The sequence below is a fragment of the Brassica napus genome, chromosome C7 (assembly GCF_020379485.1).
Source record: "Brassica napus cultivar Da-Ae chromosome C7, Da-Ae, whole genome shotgun sequence".
Lineage (NCBI taxonomy): Eukaryota > Viridiplantae > Streptophyta > Magnoliopsida > Brassicales > Brassicaceae > Brassica > Brassica napus.
In genome coordinates, this window is record NC_063450.1 from 32,678,571 (window position 1) to 32,699,085 (window position 20,515).

General features: G+C 33.7%; 2 long non-coding RNA genes and 1 other non-coding gene across 3 annotated transcripts; 1 reads left to right on the forward strand and 2 right to left on the reverse strand.

Annotated features, from left to right (window-relative positions):
* Positions 1-448: 448 nt before the first annotated feature.
* Positions 449-555, reverse strand: LOC125590825. The gene has a single exon (XR_007326827.1). It is a non-coding gene; the product is annotated as a small nucleolar RNA R71 (small nucleolar RNA).
* Positions 556-3,785: 3,230 nt separating this feature from the next.
* Positions 3,786-8,444, forward strand: LOC106417710. Its single transcript, XR_001283394.3, has 2 exons — positions 3,786-8,161; positions 8,251-8,444. It is a non-coding gene; the product is annotated as an uncharacterized LOC106417710 (long non-coding RNA).
* A 4,772-nt stretch (positions 8,445-13,216) lies between these two features.
* LOC106418191 lies at positions 13,217-14,711 on the reverse strand. Its single transcript, XR_001283632.3, has 3 exons — positions 14,144-14,711; positions 13,675-13,823; positions 13,217-13,413 (listed from the first exon to the last, which is right to left on the reverse strand). It is a non-coding gene; the product is annotated as an uncharacterized LOC106418191 (long non-coding RNA).
* Between the last annotated feature and the right edge of the window lie 5,804 nt (positions 14,712-20,515).

Here is a 20,515-nt window from a genome sequence, read left to right on the forward strand (position 1 = left end):
AAGCCCACTTGCAGAGATTCGATATTGATATGGAAGATCAACCGCAAGGGGCAGAACACCAACCGCGGACAGCTCGACCCATTGGTACTTATAACCGGCCCAACATTCATGGGCATAGACTGGGAATCTGAGCACCGGTTGTGGCAGCCAACAACTTTGAGGTCAAGTCAGGACTCCTCAACGTGATCGAGAACAACAAGTATCATGGCTTGGCTCTAGAGGACTCATTTGATCCTCATTTGATCCCTTGGACAAGTTCGACAGCTACTGTGGGTTGTCAAAAACCAATGGTGTGTCCGAAGATGCCTTAAAGCTCAAGTTATTCCCTTTCTCTTTGGGGGATAAGGCACGTCAGTGGGAGAAGTCTCTACCCAGCGACTCTATCACCACTTGGGATGATTGCAAGAGAGCATTCTTGGAGAAGTTCTTCTCTACGTCAAGAACAGCTAAGCTGAGAAATGAGATTTCCAGCTTTCAACAGAAGAACTTGGAAGGCTTCAGTGAAGCCTGGGAGAGATTCAAGGGCTACCAAGCTCAATGCCCACACCATGTTTTTCTAAGGAGAGCTTGCTGAGCACATTCTACCGTGGTGCTCTTCCTAAGTATAGGGCCAGACTGGATACAGCTAGCAATGGGTTCTTCTTGGGGAGAACTGAGGCAGATGCAGAGGAGCTGGTTGACAACATGGTAAAGAGTGATGCAGTCTACAGTGGAGACCACGACAGAGGCAGTTGAACAGATGATAAGCAGACGAGGAAGGAGTTGAAAGCTCTACAAGATAAGATAGACATCTTCCTTGCTGATAAAGCCACACAAGAGCAGCTGCACTTTGTTGGTAACCCAAGCCAAGAGACACCACCTGTTGTCCATGAGGTTGAGGGTTTGGAAGGTCAGGAAGAGCTGTGTTTCATCAACAACAATGGTAGCTGGTACAAAAAAGAGCCCAACTTTCAGTACAACAACTACCAACAAAAATCCTATCACAACAACCAACAGAGTGGTTATCCGCCTCGACACAACCAGCAAGGCAGCTATCAACCTCAGCAAAACCCCTCATATGGTTCCTCTGCTCCTCAAGAGAGCAGCACTGACACCCTGCTGAAACAAATCTTGGAGTCTCAGACTAGAAGTGAGAAGCATGTTGGTTATGAGTTGAAGAACCTTCATTCCAAGATTGATGGGAGCTACAATGAGCTCAACAACAAGTTCTCACATCTTGCTTCTACAGTCAAGAATTTAGAGAATCAGTTTGCCTCCATGAACACTCACCAGACTCGCCAGCAAGGATCTCTACCTGGAAAATCTGACCAAAACCCCAAAGAGGCCAAAGCTATCACCCTTAGGAGTGGTAAGCAGTTACCTCCTACAACCCTCACCAGGGATGCTGAGAAACTAGGTGAGGAGGTGGCCATCAACTTAGATGATGAAGTGGTGATTGTTGATGAGAAAATCAATGATGAAATCTTGGAGAAGATTGTGGAAGCCAAAGGTAAAGGAAAGGTGGGGGAAGAGAAGAAAACAGTGAAAGATGGTGAAGTTCTTGCTCCAGCAAGTGAGAATTCTTTTGTTCCTCCTCCCTATGAACCCAAACTACCATTCCCTGGTAGATTCAAGAGGCAGCTGCTAGAGAAGTACAAGGCTTTGTTTGAGAAGCAAATGAGTGAAGCTCAGGTTGCAATGCCCATCATCGATGCTTTCATGTTGATTCCTCAATACAACAAGTTCCTGAAAGATGTTGTAGCTGCAAAGAAGAAGGAAATGGAAAGCATGATGATTCTTACCCATGAGTGCAGTGCCATCATCCAGAGGCTTGATGTTCCAGAGAAGTTAGAGGATCCAGGATGCTTCACACTACCTTGTGCTCTTGGACCTATGGTATTTGAGAAATGTCTCTGCGATTTGGGAGCTATTGTCAGCGTGATGCCTTTGTTTGTTGCAAAGAAGCTTGGATTCACTCAGTACAAGAAGTGTAGACTCTCTCTGGTGTTAGCTGATCGTTCAGTGAAGTACCCTGTGGGCATCTTAGAGGACCTACCTGTGAAGATTGGAAGGTATGAGATACCTACAGATTTTGTGGTGCTTGAGATGGGTGAGGAGACTCAAGACCCATTGATTCTCGGAAGGCCATTCTTAGCTACAGCAGGAGCAATTGTTAAGGTGAAAGAGGGCACGATTGATCTCCATTTGGGTAAAGGGCATGTTCTCCACTTTGACATCAAGGAGAAAATGAAGAAATCAACTGTGTTCGGGCAAGTCTTCTACATTGATGAGATGGGCACTCTTGCTGATGAGCACCTTGAAGAGTTACCACCTGAGGACGACGAGGAGGGAGCATCTCCCTGTACTCATTCCCCATAGAAGGTAACCCACTACTTTCCCTTGTATATACCATTTTGTTTTTGCATATTAGTTTTCTCTTTTTGGGTATCTCTCTCTCCTTGACAACACAGAGACTGTGTCATTTAAGTTTGGGGGAGGTACCAAGTATTTGATCACGCTTGCTTTGATGATTTTGAGTCTGCATTATACATATATCTTTGCATAAAAAAAAAAAATTTAGTTTGCATCATTTGCATTTCTAGGAGAGTCTAGAGCATATAGGTTGCATTTACTTGCATTGGGAGCAATGATTTGAAATGCCTTGTAAAGAACATTACTTTGCACCTGAGTAGCTTATGCACCTCTCAAAAACACTTGTATGCTTCGAGCCTTGAAGACTCTTCCTGAAACTTGTTGATTGCTGAAACTCAGTCTTTGAAGCCAACTACAACCTTATTTGAACTGAACGAACTTAATGCATCTTGCTCATGGTCCCTTGTGTACTGAATCATGGATATACACACTTGAGTTGTCACATCCTTTATGCCAATCTTTTTTGAGAAACTCTTGTGGTACACCATTCCCAAAATCCCTTCTTCCTTTTAATCTTTCATTATTTGATAAGTGAGGCCTTTTTCGGAAAGCCTTACATGTGCATAATGTTGAGAGTATCGGGAACGACAATGCTTGGTCTTCATTCTTGCCAGATTAGGCACTCTATTGTCTAGCTATAGGTGGGGGTGAGTGTTGTGACTATGGTTTGGAAGCATGAAAAGTTCGAAGGAAAATAATAGACTCTTTGTGTTTAAATGGATAATCTTATTGGAATTAGCTCAAGTTTATGAAAAGTCTTGGCCCCCAAAAAAAAATAAAAAATGAAAAAAAAAAAGAGAAAAGGGAAGAAAAGGGGGCTAGCAAAGTTGTTTAGAGCTAAAATTTGTTTAGAAGTTGAGAAAATCCTTTATAGATTTCAAAGAAAAAGAGTTTTATGTGTAAAGTATTCTTGGGATCTTTTGGTGAGAGATGAGAGTTGGGTTTGACATTGGGAAGTGATTGTGTAACTTGTATGTTTGAGAAAAGGGTAGAACAATGGAGATTGAGCATTGTATGCATGAGTTGGTCCATTTCTTAGATATATTATGTGCAATGTCAAGGCTACTTGTTTTGAGAATAAACCACTTTAAAAGATCATGGATTTTGAACTTCTTGACCCACTTGAATAAAAGCCTTCCCTTACTCAACCAAATGATTTGGACCAATTGACCATTTGCAAGAATTTACTTGATGCTATGCTTAATGAACTTGAGAGTTGGATGATTTGCATGTGTGAATGCATGATGATGAGTGTAGGGATGAAAAGAGTTGAATAGGCCTAGAGAAGCTAGAGTATAATAAGAGAGGGTATACTAATGCTGAATTTAGATGTTGATTTGAGTGCTTTGTGTGTTTCTTTTGGCTATGAGTTCCCACCTTCAAACCTCTCTCCCTATGAGTTCTAGAAAGTTCACTTGAGGACAAGTAAAAGAATAAGTTTGGGGGAATTCTGAAAAATATTCATACGATAAGCCCTCGAGAAAGGTTACTCGAATCCTCGGACAAACGGATCCTAAGCGTCGAAACAATGAAACGCGCACAAGGCTCGATCAACCTGGCTTGCCATCGGGGAGAGCTGGACGCACGTCCAACTCGTCCTGGTGGCGAGTTTGACCGAACAAGCAGTCCAAATCGTGGAACGGGCGAGTTTGACCGAACGAGCAGTCCAACTCGCCCGTTCGGCGAGTTGGATCAATTAATCCATCTTCATCCCATCCTCATAGCCCCCTCCTTCGAGATCGGATCGAACTTGCCTTTGTTTCATCTCGATCGTAGTCACCATTGGAACTTTACGATTTAAAAACCGCAAGAACTCGTTATCTCGTATGAAATTCGAATTGATCATATAAAACGACGACGGTTAACTAAACACCTTGAACTGCCTCTGCTATATGAAAAATTCGAACTTTCTTCGGAATCGACGTCGTTTCGGAAGCGCCCTTTTGATATATCGTAAAAACGCTTAAATCGGAAAATGGCCCGAAAGGGTCCAGAACGCGGCTAAAATCTCACTCACGATTTTATACGAAATAAGCGCAATCGTCTATTCTGCAGGAGAAGATAAATGTCAAGTTCAGAGGATAAATGTGAAGTTTCCAAAGATAAACACGAAGATCAAAGGAAAATGGAATATTTCCGCGAAGCGATAAAATCGATTGAAGGCAGAAAGGGAAAAAGCAAACTGACTCTAGGAGGAGTATATAAGAACGTCGAGGTTGAAGATGCTAGACGACAATTCTTTTTACTCTTAGAACTCTCTGCACTTAGAAACTTTAGGCATTATTCTCAACATATTATGTTTCTATGACTGGCGCTCGATTACTAGACGAACTCGCAAAGGTGGTTCGATCTCTTGTTCTACTCTTTCAATCGAACTACGTTCGGCTTGATCCTCGAAAGGGGTACGTAGCCAGCCTTTCATAAGGTTCAGTCCGAAATCAATCAAAACCTTTTTCGTATCTTTTTTGTCTTCTGTTATCGAGTTACGACTCAACTAAGTTTAAGGTTTTAATTAGGTTGCTAGAACTAGGTAATTCGCTGACAGCTCTTGCGGCCTAAACTTTTATAATCTCTTGTAATGATCGCAACGCTCTTACGCGGATTCAAAATAAGATCTACCTTTTCTATAAATTCGTTTTGTTATCTTTTCATATTTTTCGCACCCCCCCCCCTCTCCCGCAATGCTTATATTTGTTGCCTACCATATATTAATACAAGCCTAACTTGTAAAATTACTTTCGTAACCTTAGTAGAACACCACTTGAGTTTTTGGTGGCAACTTGAAGAATTTCAGATGCTTGCATATTTTTGTGACTACACATCGCCGAGAACTGAATTGATTGCTGCAAAGTCTTTGATTTAGTCCTAACGCTTGCATATCTCAAATTGTGTCACGGTTTGTTTTTCTCCACCTCTCGCTGCTTTTCAATTGTTTGATTCATTGTTCATTTCATTCATGTGACTAGCCTTCCAATTTTTAGTTTTGTGGCCGATATAGCATACTCATGCATCGTGCAATTAGCTTCCTTTGTCGGATTTCGTTGCGACTCCCCCAGTATTCCTCGGGCCACTCCATTTCAACAGTACACACCCATCACCATCAGAATGGGGATGGCTCCGTGTCTGGGCTTGAACTCTGGAAATTTGGTTCTAAAGAGCTATGAAACTGTTGCAGTTTGGCCGATGAATCAGTACGAGTTCGATCTACCATGTAGGACTTCAGACTAGTCAGTATTTATAGCTCAGTTGAAGATTCTTTTAGACTAAGACATAGCCGTAAAGATCAAACTTGAAGCGTTCGTTCGTCAATTCTAGTAGTTTATAATTTTTAGAGAAAATTGGAAAAATGAGACACTTTCAACTTAGATTTGTCTCAATAGAACTTATAGAAGATTATTTAGGTAAATAGGATTTATATTTCCTTTAATACAATTATACCCTTCAATTAACCAAATTAATATTAATATTCGTAATTAATTTAAGTTTTTTTAAACGAAAAAAAAATAAAAACAGAAAGTTAAAAAGAAAAGGATCCACGAAAGAGGCAAAAGTCATGTTCTAAAACTCTCCCTGGTGGACGATCCGCCGGCCGAGTACTCGTGAAACGGTAAGTGACGGTGACGTTTGTGTTATTCGGTTTACATGATTATTTTGTTTTTGTTAGGTTTTAAGATCAATATAATATTTCCTTGTAGATCTAAGGTATGTAAGGTATAAAAAACAAGAAAACTAGTGAAAAACGCAAAAAAAATAAAGCTTAAAAGCCATGGATGCGAGAAGTAGAGTTACAGAGATGATTAAAGAAGAAGAGGGTATAATTATCTTTTCCTAAATCACTAAAAACGGAAAAAGATAAAAGACCAGCCCTCTAGTTTGAACTCGGGTTGTTCGACCAAGAAATATAGCACAAACAACTGAGCTATAAGCTACTAACTTTTTTTTTCACATATTTAATATATATACTTATGTGAGATTTATAGTAGATTTAAAATAGATTCAGGAAATATATTAAATGAAAAAGAGAGAAACACAAAGAACGAAGAGAAAAAGATCATCGGAGTGGGAAGAGGAAAAAAACGTGGGAGAAAATATTCTTTGAGAGATTTATGGTAGATTTAGTTTAGATTTAGGAAACATCTTTAACTGAATATGGAAGTTTCCATATTTTACGGATTTGCCTAGAATATGTATACTACATACGCAGAACACAGTAGAGTAGGTGGGAAACATATTATTCCTATAGGCGTCATATAACATAAAAGCCAGAACATGTTATGGCACGTAATCTAGCCAAGGTATATCGTTGAGTTGTGGTTATATCACTACAAGAATTGTTTAATATAGCTAAGGACGAGCGACGACAATTCCGTAGCCATATTCATTAGCTACGTAAATAGCAACATATAGCAACAAAAGTAGAAATTTATAAATTTGTAGCTAAATCTGTTGCGATCTCTAGCTAAGTAGCTACAACTGTGATTTGTAGTTATTCCATAACTAACTTGCTACTGATTAGCTAAAGAATAAGTTATCGCAAAAGCAATTTTAACAAACAAATGATTATGAATACTTTGGCATCATATGATATGATAGATAGTATCACCAGTATTTTAAAATTCGATTAAAGAAATGTATTCCACTACACATTAAGACAATTTTGATCTGAGATTTATGTATTAAGTGATAAGTGATCATATAGATTATAAAGACTGAGACAAACAATTTTTTGTAAAAGTGTTTAATTGAGGGTGTAAAAATCACATTTATGTAATATTTTTATGTATCGAATTGAAAAAAATGTAAACATTGAACCTAATCTTAAACTTAAACCTTACATCTTACACCATAAACCATAAAATCTGCTTAGTAAACTCTAAACCCTGTAAATCTTCATTTTTTTTGAAAAGAAAACCCTAGAAATCTATACCCTAAACAATAAACCCTAAATATGTATACCCTAAACCATGAACATAATATCCATAGTTGTATATTGGGAATTTAGATGTTTATTATAGTTATTAAAATATAATAACATTAGTTGCATATTTGATTTTTTTGAAAAGAAAACCCTAGAAATCTATACCCTAAACAATAAACCCTAAATATGTATACCCTAAACCATGAACATAATATCCATAGTTGTATATTGGGAATTTAGATGTTTATTATAGTTATTAAAATATAATAACATTAGTTGCATATTTGATTTTAGCAGGCATCGATATAATTTAGAAAGTATTTATTAGAATATGAGTATATAATTTATCTCATTTCGTCACTTACCAAAAAAAAATTAGAAATCAGCACCAGCCGCCCCCACCCCCCCCCAAAAAAATATTTTCCCAGCCAAAATTTTCTGATTATAACTTTAAGTCTTGTTCTCCATCTTTCCCAGTCTCTCTCCAAATCTCTTTTCCCCTTCACGGTGATGATATACACAGCCTTTTTCAATATTTATCTTTTCGTTTTCTAATAGCTTCAAGACAGATTCTTCTTTAATTTTGTAATTCGGATCTGGGTAGTGGGTGTTTACAAATCGTAATTGAGTTGGGTTAATTTCTTCATTCAGCCTCTTCCTTATTTACTGTGAAATTATATTGTTTAGATTTGTGTAGTGGAAGTGTTTTATGACGAATCGATTTAGGGTTCTCATCGAGAAGTACGCGGCCGAGTGAAGGGAGACAAATTCAAAGCGAGCAAAGAAAGATACTTCAGCTTCGTCCTTCCCACAGGGGGAAGCAAAGCATATGTTATTGCTCTCATTGACCTTGTTAAGTTTCCTTTTAATTCTCCTAAAGATTTTATCCCTTAGTGAATTTTTGTTCTTCTAAACTACAGCTCTATGATTTCTAACGGAACACCATATGACGGACAAGATGACCAATTTAAAGCGTTGGAGAAGCTGGGTTTTCAACAAAAATTTCATTAGTTTTAGATCTTTTTGTATTTGGTTTTACAATGTTAACATTTTGGTATCAAACAAGTTACTTTTTGTTGGATTATGTTCGAAAATTAAAATTGACACTTTTTCATTTTGAGAATTAACTATAATTTTAAATAAATAATTATATTTAAATTTCAATTAAAGTTTTAAAATTATAATGTGGCTACAAAATATTTGTAGCTATACTTGTCACTAGTTATCAATAAAATAAGTTGTAGCAATGTTGTTGCTGGTGGCTACAGAAAAAGCTCTTGCTAATTCATTGCTAAATGGCTACAAAATGGCTAGAGATTTTGTTTAGCGTGGGAGCTGAGGCCAGGGATTTAATTTGTTGCCATCTGTAGCTAAACTGATTTTAGCTAGGATTTAATTTGTTGCCATCTGTAGCTAAACTGATTTTAGCTATAGATTGTATGTGATAGCTACATAATAATCAGTAGCTATTTAAGTAAATTCTTGTAGTGTATGTTGTTATCAAGCTGTAGCTATATGTAGACTGAAGACATCTTTCTTGATTATAACGTAACAAATTCTAGACTTGTTAGAATATACAAGAAATGTTAGTTTACGTTGTATACCCAAGATATATCTATGTATAAAACTTAGTATCCGATTTCTAGACTAAGTAGATAACCAGAATGAGTATTCTAACTTTAGCTAGAAGATAAAATAAAATATGATTCCACTTTAAAAAAAAAAAACTATCTAAACATAGAGTGGCAAACATGGCAGAAATGAGAGCTACTAGAGACGCGAGCAGCAATGAAAACTGCAACGAGATGAGAGAACAGTGAGGGAAGGGAAAACAAAATGAAATTAGCAAATCGTAGAGTCGTACTCAAGCTATGAAAGAGAGCAAAGAAGTTAGATCACGAAAAAAACAAAATTTTAAAACCAAGACAAGCAAGATGCAGTCAACAACATCAGCCAAAATTTAAGGAAGAAGATGAGCAATCAATATTGACCAGAACAACCTACAACTCAATGAAAAACAACCGCACAACTTAGAACTCATAGACCCGTTCTACAACAAATACGAGATAATTTCACAGGACATGACAGACAATAAGAACTCTACTCCAAAACATAACAATCATTCCTGGGAGAAGCACCGGTGAGGTAAACGAAATACAAAGATGGTGATAGGTAAGGTCAAAATATGGACATATGGCAAAAAACATCTCAAAAGAATAATGTTCAAAATTTTGGAAAAAAAAAAATATAATTTTGACTCTGAAATCGTTAATCTTATAATCAACAAATATATAAATGCAAAGTTATTGAAATTAAATATGCTTTATATAAGAGGCTCACGTCACCGCTAACAAATACTACTATATACACAACAATACATTATTGAAAAAGCAAACACAAAATATATTAACATATCACCTACTACTACATAATACAGTAAAAATATCAAATAATGCTTTTAACAAACAAAGACGACTATATAAATACATCATCTAGAAAACTCATACTTATCAACAATAAAACAATATTTCGCGCGAAGCGCGGACACCCCCTAGTTTACTTATAAGGAAAATGTTAAATTCCAAAAATTAACTTTTTCAAACAAAAAAATTCCAAAAACTAATGTAAGCCACTAACAAATCAACATGTGTAAAAAGTATCTACCTTTTTTTTTGTTTAGGTTTGTAGAGAACTAATAGCTTCTATGATACTATTATTAGACTCAAAGTGTCTCACATCGGTAGTAGTTGGAAATGATCTTTAGTAATAAATAAAATAGATGAGCCAATCCACTTATGACCAATTGGTTTTAGGTTGGAAGCTCATCTAGCTTAATATGGTATCAGAGCCCGATCCACGCAGTCCAACCCGATCCATATCGATCTGGTCCAAAGTTGGTCCATCGATCCTTGCCCGTGCATTCCGAGATTGACGCTCAAAAAGCCATCATCTCGAGGGGACATATTAGACACAAAATATTTCACATCGGTAGTTGGAAAGGATCTTTAGTAATATATAAAATAGATGAGCCAATCCACTTATCACCAATTGGTTTTAGGTTGAAAGCACATCTAGCTTAACAACTATAATTTCTAATATTTTTCATTTTTTTTAATATGTGGAACCTTATCTTAGTACGCCAATGGGGCTGCCCTTAAGATGGAAAGTAGACGGATTATGTATGAGATACCCTTTGTATTTTAGAAAAAATATTTTTTACTAAAGTTTTGTATTTGAGGACTTTTTATAACTTTCTTGAAACTCTTTTTAAATGTGTTGTTCTCTGTTTATTATGAGTGAGCTAAGAACTCGTATTTAAACTAGAGAATGGAAAGTTCAAGTTAATTCTATAACATTCCATCTTCTACACATTTTATCTTCTATACACTTCTTAATCTTCTAGATATTTCTTCTTCTTGGGCTTCTTGGGTTAGAGATTGATTACTGGTTAATCATGGACTAATGAGGCAAACCCAACAAATCTCCCACTTCCGAGCGTGAAAACGTTTCCATGCCGGTACCTCGACAACAATCTTCAAACTTATTTATCGGTAATACCTTGAACATAAAGTCTGACCAGTTACACACAGACGAAAACTGGTCGGTTTTTTTTTTTTTTTGATATGTGTGTACCTTGTTAAGATGTAGGGGCTTCTCTTCAAGAACTTTTTATATCCAATGATTGATGTTGATTGAGAGAGAATGAAACGTTGGATTCTCATAGCATGTTGTATTTTTCTTGTTTTACTCCAAACTCAAGCAAGAAGTTCTTCATCCATAACATCTCCTTGCACACTTCAGTTGATGTGATGTATTCTGCTTCCGTGGTGGATAAAGCAACACACTTTTGTAGCGTTGATTGTCAAGAAACAGCTCCCCCTGCAAAGGTAGTCACAAATCATGAAGTTGATTTTCTTGAATCTTTATCACCAGTCCGATCTGCATCGGTGTAGTCGTTCAACTCAAGTTTTTCATTGCCAAAAAATAGACACTTCTTCGTTATGCCTCGTAAATAGCATAAGATCCATTTAACTGCTTTTCAATGTTTCTTTCCAAGATTATCTAGAAAGAGACTCACAACTCCTACCGAATAGGCAATGTCAGGTCTTGTGCACACCATAACATACATGAGACTGCCCACTGCTGATTCATATGGTGTAGTCTTCATTTCCTCTTTCCATTTCTCACTTGTTAGATTTTGCTTCCAACTTAACTTGAAATTGCTTCCAACTTAACTTGAAATGTCACCAAGTGCTCACCGACGTTGAGTAACAGTAACATAGCAGATTATTTATATTTGAATAGCACATCCACTTCAAAAACTATATTTGATGACCCAATAAATGCAATTAATGATTTCAAACAAGCTAAATCCATAATTTATCAAAATATATAATTATTAGGGTTTAGTCCGCCCGGTTTAGCCCGCCCGTAGGACGGGTGGTTAAAGGATACATAATTTATAATTTATATTTTATTTTATATGTAGTTATATTAACAGTTTCGCTAAGCATTATTTAAAAATTGTTTTAGTGAAATTATATTATATATAATTTTTAATAAATATATAAACTGTTCAGTTTGATGTTAGTTAAAAATAATAATAGTGTTTACTCCTCTCTATTAATTTTGTTGGAGATTACAAAAATATTCAACTATTAAAAGTTCAAAAAGAACATAATTATTTACACATTTTCTTATTTTCATTTTATGTCCGAGGAATGACTACTAATATAAACAAAAAAAAGTATGTATGAATTATTATAGGTAGAATTGGTGAAATAACTAAAACAAAAAAAAAAAAAATTAGTTTTTTTAGTGAGAAGGTAGAGAGAGATAGGAAGAGAAAGGAAAATAGAAAATGGGAGTTTGGTTATTTTCTATATTTTTGTTTTTTTTGTTGGTTGTGCAATTTCTCATTATTATAATGTATATTTATGAAAAAAATAGAGTACGGTTCACTTTGACATAATTACAATAAATTAATATAAAGTAAAAATGATTATTATTCTATTTATTTTGAGAAATTTCAAATTTAAACATTTTATAATATTTAATTTTTCATATTCAATTTAAAAATATAATAATTTTAAGTGTGACGTCTTGAGTTGAGTTGGGAGGGAAGCAAACATATGTCCTTGCAGCTCCACGTCAAATTTTTGTTTCATTTACTTCTTTTTGTGATTTCTCCAAAACGCCTATGCCTGTGCACATGCACTATCCACCAGTTTTGATTATTTTATACATATCACCTTGTATTAATTTTGTAAGTCTTGTATCATAGATTTTGATCACTTGAGTTGCAACTCAAGTTAGGCTTTCTTTCCCTGCAGCTCAACCACAAGTTTTTTTTTACAATATTTGTCCTTGAAAAATGTTGAGCCTGGCATGAGCCTGGCATTTGATTGTTTGAGTTGCGGATCAAACTGTGTTTTCTGCTTCTGGAAGTATGGTGCTTGATTAACTTTAGAAAGAGGGTAAGAAAGGGCATGTATAAGCAGCGCCAATGCATGATTATTGAATTCCCTAATCAAAACTAAAATATATACATTAATCAGCTGGGTAAAAAATAATTTAATATAAAATGGACAAATTTAGATTTGAAAAAAATTGGATAAGCATTTTGTGCCCTACACCGCTTCTATTGCTTACCCAACGGACCGGGCATGTTATACTCAAGAGGACATAACATAAAAGATTCGATCGGCCCTGCCTATGTATCGACTATTAAGAGCTCATAAGAAGATTGAAGCAGGAAGTCTTAATGAACCTACCGATTCTTCATATCTTTGGTATTTTAACTACTAACCACTTGATGAATATTCTTCTCTCTTTTTGCATAAAATTTGATGGAGAGACTTTGCTTACTGTATCGAGAATTTGAGCAAAAGAAAGTGAATTCATTATCTCAAATTTTTTATTGATTTGCTTCTGAAATTAACTTTAAGGAGATATATGGGAAGAGAAGGAAAATAATAAACATAAAACTTTAAGTCAGTGAACCTATAACAACTTATTAACTATGTTAAAAGCTAAACCTTTGGGTACTCTTGAATAGCTCTCCAACACATCTTTCCAACATCCTGCGAATAAAAAATATCAATAAAGTAACTCTGCTTAATGTTTACTTATTACAATCAAACTCAATGATTTATATTTTTTCAGTTTGTTTAGCTTATTTCACTGAATCTTTCATATATAAAATTATGTTTGAGATAATTCTAGGTAGCAGTTTTTCAAACAAAAGAGACTCTTTTTCAAACAAAAGAGCAGAGTCTCTGCTCTCTCAGCCGTTCTTGAGTGTAAGAATAAACCTTTGGTTTCATCCAAAAAAGAAAATTAACCTTTGGAAGAGTTGCCATGTAAGACTACAGAATCTCATCATTGAGGATGATACTTTTGATAGACATTGCAGCTTCGTAATCTGATTAGTACTCTCTCTACTCTCTTTGTGAAACAAATTGTGACACCCTCCTGCTTCTGGTTCTGAGACCTAAACCAAAAAGGATAATCACTTTTTAAGAGCATTTGCAAGAAAAAGAATTAGCATTCACATGAGAGTGAGTAAGATGAACTGATATTCACATAAGATGACCCGGTATTCATAGTCAATTGCCATGCTAATTTCTGAAAATGCACTCAAATTCTAATATCAACAATTTGAATAATCAACCAGATACAGTAGAATAACAAAATAATGGAGTGATCATATCTCTTTACTATTTCAACTCAGAATCTATTTACGACAAAGAAAAAACTAAGAGGAGTGTTAGGCTTGTAATTCCAGGGTTAGCTAAAATAGAAAACAATTACCTTTTAATCCAGGGGCAGTGTGTACATCACCTCCTTTCTTCACAATGACCGGATTTCAACAGCGTTATTTAAGGTGGAGGGAGCGATGAGTTGAAGCAGAGATGACATGATTATTTATAGGTGTAGACTTCATCGGTTACCATGGATGAGTCTGATCGGTATTGATTGCGACAGAGTGGAAGGAGTGGCGTTAACTGCATCCATTATTATATCACCAGAACAAGTCAGGTGGTAAAGGGGTTGCGGTTGTAACTTCCGCCACCCGAGTTCGATTTGCGCTGGGAGGGACTATTTACATTGATTGGGTTCCCGGCAAAGAGGTGAAAACACCTTTTTTTTCCATTATTATATCGACCGATTTAAGGCCAAAGACGTTACACACGAGCGAATCCAGGTTATTAATTAAGTGGATGCACTATTGAATTATTATATCGACCGATTTAAGGCCAAAGACGTTACACACGGGCGAATCCAGGTTATTAATTAAGTGGATGCACTATTGATTACAAAATGGAAAAAATCAAAAGGTGGTTTCGAAATCGGGTCTGGTATGGGTGCACAACACCACTTTTCCACCTGCTCTAACTGAATTTTTATGTTATCCTATATGAATACTACATTATAAATAAATATTAAGGGTGCACAGGCTCCCATAGTGGGTAACCTGGCTTCGCCCCTGGTTACACAGCTGGAATGTGACGTTGACGGAGACGATGAAACATCAGTCAATGGGCTGAAAACCCAATGTGATCGTATAAATGTTGATTTAATGCCACCGCACTCGACAAGTTTCAGCATCAACTTGCCAAAATAATCCTAAAAGCCAATCCATGCCAAGCTTATGATAGAATTCTGGGCCTAAATAAATAAGAAGCTTAACCCTTCAAGCCCAAAGCCCAAATCAAAAACATCTTCCAGCAAATGGGAAAATGACAAGTGTCTTAAAATGAAACTCTACTTTATTAGTATATATATATTACTTTATTTTTGATTTTAACCAATACATTATATCTACTAATAATAGCAATCCCAATTAATTCAAAAAGTTGTGAATTCCACTTATGTTGAAAGGTTGTGTCTTTTCAACAACTAAAAGTTGTGCCTTTTTATTTAAAAATATCTATTTATATTGAAAGAATGTGACCATTTATATTGAAAAGTTGTGACTCTTTATATAAGTATTATTACAAAAAGACACAACCTTTTAATTCAAAAGATGTGACTCTTCAAACAAATTTTTGAAAATCTATAAATAGTCCAATGTATATGCCTTCTAAAGGCATAATTTTCACTAATCAAGTAAAATGGTGAAGAAAAAAAAATTAATAATAGCAAACCCAAACAATGTTGAAAAGTTGTATGTTTTATAAGAATTTTATTTCTTGTTAAAAGTTGTGTCTTTTCATTATATATTAAGATATGTCCTTTCATTATTTGTTTCAAGAGTTGTGTATTAGTTAGTATTTAAATTAAAAAGATGTAATTATTTAAATGAAAAATTGTGACTATTCATATATGTATCATTTCAAAATAACTACCTTTAAATTGAAAAGTTGTGACTATTCATACAAGTATCATTTTAAAATAACCACCTTTAAACTGGAAAAAATGTGACTATACATCTATATGAAAGTTGCATTTCTAAATTTTTTATATGAAAAGTTGTATTTATTAGTATTGAGATGAAAAATTATGTCTTTTTGTTTTTATTTTGCTCATATCTATTTATTAATATTTCATAAATATTTGCAATTGTTTCATTTCAAAAAATCAGTGTATTGGTTTATATGAAAATTTGAATCTCTTAAGTTTCATACATAAAAGTTGCATCTCTTAAATGTTTTACATGAAAAACCCAAACAATGTTGAAAAGTTGTGTTTATAGGAATTTTATTTCTTGTTAAAGTTGTGTATTTTCGTTATTTGTTTCGAGAGTTGTGCATTAGTTAGAATTTAAAATATGTAATTATTTAAATAAAAATTTGTGACTATTCATATTTATTTCATTTGAAAATAATTACATTTAAATTTGAAAAGATGTGACTATTTAAATTGAAAAGCTGTAACTATTCATATAAGTATCATTTCAAAATAACCACCTTTAAATTGAAAGATGTGACTATTCATATATATAAATAAAGTAAAAAAATGACATAAATTTTCATATCAATACTAATAAAAATAAATTTTCATAAAAAAACTTAAGAAACACAATTTTCATATTAACAATGATTAAAAAATGATAAATATTTACGTGGTGTCATCAACGAAAAGGTACAAATGTGTTGTAATTTAAGAGATATGAACGCATCGTAATCTAAGAGGTATGAACGTGTTGTGATCCAAGAGGTACAAACATATCATGATCCAAGGAGTATGAACGTTTTGTGACTGAAAGGATGTGAATGTATTTTGACCGAAAATATACAAAACGGTCGTGACCGAAAGGCTGCCAATTAATGATCATAAACGAAAAAGTGTGAATGGATCTTGACCGAAAGATGTGAAATTAATATTGACTGAAAGGGTGGAAACAGATTTTGACCATGACCAAAAGGGTGCAAATTGGTTCTGGCCGAAAGGGTGCAAATGATCGTGACCAAAAGGTTGCGATTGGATCGTGACCGAAAGGTTGCGATTGGATCGTGACCGAAAGGTTGCGATTGGATCGTGACCAAAGGGTGCAAATGGTCGTGACCGAAATATTGCAAATGAGCTGTGACAAAAAAGTGCAAATGTGTCGTGACTCGTAACCGAAGAGTGCAAACGAGTCGTATCCAAAAGAGTGCCAATGAATCATGGCCGAAGAGGTAAGAATGGATCGTGACTGAAAAAGTGCGAACGAGACATCACTGAGAGAATGTTAAAGATCAACTATGGTGCTAGTGATATATGAGCATGACCTTTTCTCGACAACATAAAAAGTTATTCAAATTAGAATATATCATTTTCTTAATATTTCTTAGATTTTGCATGTTTTTACCCATCCGGAAACTTTTTTGTCTTATGGTCAACCATGGTGCTGGTGATATTAGAGTATGACCTTTTCTCGACAACATAAAAATGCTATCCAAACTAGAATATATCATTTTCTTAATATTTCTTAGATTTTGCATGTTTTATCCATCCGGAAACTTTTTTGTCTTATGAATCTCAATTTCAATTTACACCCTTTCGTTCACGTCATTTACTCTTTTTCAGTCATGACACATTCATACCTTCGGTCAAGGAACATTCGTCCACCCCTTGGAACAAGTTCATACCTCTTGAATCACATCATGTTTGCATCCCTTAGTTTATAACGTGTTCGTACCTCTTAGGTTATGAATCGTTCGTACTTTTTCGTTGACGACCCAACAGTCTAACGTAAACTATACATTTTTTATTTAAAAAGATTTTTATGTTTAGTAAGAGATTTTATTTATTTATTATAAATTGATATAACTTAAAATTTTAGAGTAACTTACCTAAAATAATAAAAAATATATAATTTTATTAGTATTGATGTATTTGTATTTTAGTTGTAATTTTAAATTATAGAATATACATTTTAATATTATCTACAAGTAAATATAAACACATATGTTCTACGTTTTGACATGATAATTTTTGAAATTAAAATTATTTATTTATATAATATATAAATTATAATATGATATATTTATTTATAAAAATGAGTTCCCACGCGATATCGCGTGGGTTCCTTACCTAGTAGTTAGTAATAGGAATCCCATTTAATATTAAGAGTTGTAACTTTCCATAAAAAAAACTAAAATTAGTTTTGTTTTTGGAACATGTAACTATTTTTTTTTTTAGTAGTTGAAATATCTTAATAAGTGTAATTCTACAATTAATAATTTTAACAGTTATGTATTTTCATTATAAGAGTTATTTCTTTTCATTAAAAAAAAAATCGTTATTATTTTACGTTTTCTAACATGCAACTATTATAAAAGTTTGAAAAGTAGGTAATTACCCCGATAAATGTTTTTCTACATGTTTTCAACATGCAAATATTGGAATTTTTTTTAAAAGAGTTATAATATCTTAATAAGTGATTTTTTTTTAAAAGCAGTTATAATATCTTAATAAGTGTCTTTCTACAATTATTAGGTTAAGGCGTGCTTACTCTCATTATAAGAGTTGTGTCTTTTTAATTAAAACTGAGATTATTTTTGTTTTTCCAACATGCAACTACCGGAAAGTTTTTAAAAGTAGTTAAAAATACCCCAATCAATAAGTGTCTTGCTACAATTATTAGTTTTAAGATTTGTGTCTTCTTATTACAAAAGAAAAAAATATTAAAGTTGTCAAAATATCACAAGTGTATCTTCTATAATTATGAGTATTTTCATATGCAATCAAGTGTCTTTTTGTACTTTTTTAAAATAACTATCTCAAATCTAAAAGTTATAACTTTTCATGTAGATCTTTGAAAATCTATATATAGTCCATATCAATAAGTTCATCATTGTAACTTTTCTACAAAATTATTAAAATGGTTAAGAAAAAAATTGTGCGTAGTTACCGGCTTATAAATTCTTAAAAAATATTCAAATGAGACGTTATCAACAAAAGATATTAAGAAGGGTCATTCGAATTTGGATAGAAAAAATTTTTCAGTGAAGTAATGAAATTATTTGTCTTAGTTTTCTTCTACTAAATGAAATATATGTTTTTTCATTTTTCAAAACTGCATTTTTTCTTTTTTCAAAACTGCATTTCTGCTTATGTATGTTCCACTGACACATGAATATATTGTATGTTTTATAATATCATATTTTGGTGTGGATTTGTTTTACCTAATTTGGTTTCATTTATTTGGGTTTCAAATAAAATGTTTGGGTCTATTTAGACAATTTTATTTATTAATAGATTAATATTAAAAAATTTTAAACCATGGACAAATGATGTCAAAAAAACACATACAAATATTTATATATACGCACATTTTAATTTATGCATGAGTTTGATATATGTGCTATCTATTACTTGAATCTCTAATTACACATAAATGGGAATGGTATTGGAGATTGAAATGATTCTTTGAAACTGTTTAAGTGAACTATTATAATTGTCTAGATGTGCTGCAACTGACTAAATGAAACGTTACATATGTTGGTGAATGTAATTTTTGGTGATGGACATTACAATCTTTGGTAATGAACCGTGATAATTGTAACCTCTGGTGATTATAGCAATTTGGTGATTGTAGTACTCGGTGATAAGCCATTACAAATTTGGTGTTACCATTGCAACCATTAATTAACCATTGCAATGTTTGGTTGTCGACCATGGCAACCCTTAGCCTTCTATATAAAAAATGATAGGCAACGATAAATCACAACTAAAAAACAAAACAGGAAATAAAAAGTCACAATAATCATGAAATAGATAGGAAAGGGAGAGATTCATTTTTAAAAGTTCATTAGTTTGAAGCGACTGTCAAAATATCCAAGAATCTGTCATTTCATTCTAAAAATAACATCGATTTTTAAAAATATTTTTTAATTTATTTTATATCTATTTATCTATATTTTAAACAATCTTTAAAGTTATATAAAAATAATCTGGTAGTTATATGCTGAGTAATTCAATTACTTTAATAATATTATATATTTACAAAACTAAATATATTAATACTTGTATCTTTTGAATTTCAGACTGCTTTTATTTTCTCGGTTAAACCCACATTTTCACTTAAATACAAAACTACTAATACAAAATACATGTATTATCAACAAAGAAATATAACTGCGTGCAAGATATTTGGTAATATATGTATTTCCTCTAAAGCAATTGAAAAAAGCTTTTTTTTTAAAAAGAAAATATATAAAATACAGTTCATTAGTTTTAATAAAATGAATTCTCGCACGGATTCTTTACCTAACAGAAATAAAATGAATTTTTTTTTTTTTTTTTTTGAAAAAGACTTTCTATTTAAATGCAAGTAACCATTACAGCTATGACAAAGTCATACAGTTTTTAAAAGTAGAGAAGTTTTTAAAAGTAGAGATAAGCGAGAGCTAAGTTGATGTTTAGAAGCAATACAAGTTCCTAATAGAGAAGAAAGGATAGGGTAAGGATCGAGAGTTCCCAAACTCAAGTACTTGCAGAGTTCACAACGTCAAAGACGAAATTATCCACGTACCTCGACCACGATTACCCCGTCCACGAGCTACAGGATGCGACTGCATCTCTTTAACCTTTGTAGATGGCTTAACCGGCCTATCCCGAAGAAAAACTCCTCATCTGATAAAGATTCATCTTCATCATTGGAAGATTCTAGAGAACTAAATCAATTGGTGAGTAAATTAGAGCTAGACGAGCTCTTGCGAATTCTACAACTAGTTGGAACAGAATTTGTTGAGA